The following is a 2,906-nucleotide window of genomic DNA, read 5'->3' as shown; positions in this document are numbered from 1 at the left end:
AAGTACACCGAACCAATGCAATCATGTTAAAACATAATTTTTCAGAATGCTATGATGCCTATCCCATTACTTGTTAAGGTCGCATACATTAACGATAGGTGAAGGAAGCATGTACAAGTGGGGATCTTGCCCCTTTACTTATCAAAAACAAAAAGTTATGGCATGATGACTTGTCAAGCTACTTGTACACCATAGGGGCTTAGTCGATAGGTACTAGGCAGGGTGAGTCCGGTTGGCTAGGCGACTGAGGCTGTGCTGGTGAGGGGCTCATGTGAGGCTGGGCAGGGAACATGTCTGTTGGGACATGAATGGTGTAGTCCCGGGCCGCTACCATTCCCAGAATGTCTTTAAACAATTCATTAAATTCTGCCCTATCCCTGGCTGCTTGTCACTTCATGAGCACTTGGTGCCCGAGCATGCGTTGGGGGTCTGTGCAACTGGCGTTGCCACATTTTGTGTGCCTCCCTGAGCGTCTGCTCCCCTGGCCCACGGATTCTTCGGCCTTCGTTCGGGGCGGTGTCACTTGGGGCCGCGTTTCTTGGCGTACCTTTTAAGGGTGGGCATGTAGCGCACTGACGGAGGGGCGTGTGCTGCATGTTCCCGTCGGCTGCGAAGAGCATCCTTGCAGACTAGCTGCCCTTGGTTCTCCATGCTTTCCTTGCAGGGGGACCTGTAAGATGCGAATCAAAGATTAGGATTTGTTACGTGATAAGACCATTCATATGTAAGGGATCATAGTGCGGGTTATCAAGTGCATAGGATGAGAAGGGGTGAGGTGGGACATGCAGTGCTATTGTAGAGGGATGGCCCCCATGATGTATATTTAGCCTCCTGCCCATTAGCGGATCTTGGTTCATGCCGAGTTACATCGGCTGGCGGTCATGGATTTAGGCAAGGCTCCTCCTCGGAAGGATAGACCGGAAAGGGAAGAAGGTTTATAGAGAAGGGACTACACCCTGTCTACACCATCAGAGTTGTTGGTCAAGGCTTCCTATGGCGGTCATGTGGGTTGCATGCCCTTCACTTGGAGGTGGGGATGGTCACACGACTTTTAAACGCGTGATGAGAGGAGGACTTGAGGAGCTTAGCCCGTCAAACCCAACTCTTCTCCCTGTGCTTGATTATCATTATTTGTGTGTGTTGATATTGTTTATACACGGTGACACAAAAATTACTGTTTATTTATATACATATTTATGAATCCATGTCACTTCACGAGGATAAGAACCAATTGTAGAACTCGAGGTTGTACTGAAGCGTGGCACACGCATCCAGCACTCGTGGCAGCTTACTTAGTACCGATAAATATTTTGCCACATCGAGCAACATGGAACCTTGTCCGAGTCTACTGGCAATATGTAACTCCTCCTCAGTGAGAACCTTATCATGCAAAGGGCTCTCTGGGCTAGTTCCAGCTAAGTCCGTACCCCGAATGGCAGTCAGCACTTGAAGGGAAGTTGGTGCCACATATGTTGGGTCCCTTTGGGATTGCCATTTGGCCAATCGCTCCTTAGAGACTGTCATGATCTGAGCCCCTAGTTCGGCCATTGCAACGCGGCGTTCACACCAACGCTATTCAAATTGATTCGGCCCTCTATTAGTCGCTTTAGTTGCTCTATGTCTATGAGATTTGGTCGGCAGAGCACTTCATTGAACGTGACGGTTAAGCGCAGTTTGTTAGCCTCCTCGTCAGAGATGAGTTGCATGCGCTCATGTAAGAGCTTGTTATAGTGCTCGTCAAGATGTTCTTGCTCTTCCCAAGATAAGGGGAATGGCAAGTATTCTTCAAGCTGCTCCTTAGGGCATGCACCCATGTCCGCAAGGACGTAGATACGTGCAAACGCTTTGAGCTTAGCATCCAACTCAGTTAAGCATTCTGTGACCCTTCTATGTTCAGCGAAGGCTTGCTCGGTTGCCATCTCATGCAAGGTTCTAGGAGTTTGCCTAGGCTTTAGCTTAGCTGGGGGCTCAGGCCTAGATGAGCAAGATTGGTCAATGTTGGGATTGCTCATGCCCTTGGGGTTTCCATGTTTCTCTAGAGGCTTCGTTGTTGTGTTATAGTTCTTCTTGGATGTGACTAGTGTGAGTTCGTCACCTTGTTGTGACCGTGTTGTATCCATTCTTGATTAGTCGATGTGGGTTCTATTGCTATTAGGGGAGACATCTATGGGTTCATTGGTGGATGGACTCGATGCTTTATTCATCAGGTCTCCCTCGCTCTTGGTCTCAATACTCTTGGGGTCCAGAACCACCTGTGATTGCTGTTGTCTTCGTTGTTTTCTCCTCTTTTTCTTGGTCAGTGAAGGTGCATCTCTCAACGACTCAAGACCCTGGGCTAGGTCACCCATTGATGTGCTTGGTTGGGCCTCAGCATTCCCCTTCCCTAGGGGGTCCTCATGGGACCTAGTCGTGGCCTGCTGAATAGCCTCGCTAGGTTGTGAGAGCGCAACTACCTCCCTTTTCGAAGAGTCTAGCTTTTCAGCCAAGTCTCTTGAGTTTAACTCCTCCAGCCTAGGCTTTAGGCACTTTGAAAGTGCTGGAGTTGTCGAGAAAGTTGGTTGCGACACTCCTCCATAGGTAAACTACTAAGGACATGTTCCACAAGGGGCATTGTCACGGCCAAGGGTTGTGACTGCTGTGATCCCTGATTGGCAGTAGTGGCAGCTAGTTTAGTGGGCTGGCTACCCTTGGTGGATTGCGGTGTCAAGTCCCTCAGGCGATCGGAAGTGGCTGTGTCTTTCGTTGCCCTTTGAGAACTCATCTGTGTAGATTGAGCATGAGTTGATCTAGTCACATTAGGTTGCTTAGGCATATCCTCGGGTCGAGAGCTACAGATGGCGTCATGTCCCACCTCTTGGACATTTGGAATTTTAGATGGAGATAGAGATTGGAATTGAGCAGTCGCC

This window comes from Lygodium microphyllum, chromosome 2 (assembly GCF_053477565.2).
Source record: "Lygodium microphyllum isolate KBCC chromosome 2, Lygodium_microphyllum_v1.1.10, whole genome shotgun sequence".
NCBI classification, from domain to species: Eukaryota; Viridiplantae; Streptophyta; class Polypodiopsida; order Schizaeales; family Lygodiaceae; genus Lygodium; species Lygodium microphyllum.
Note: the sequence above shows the minus strand (reverse complement) of the source record.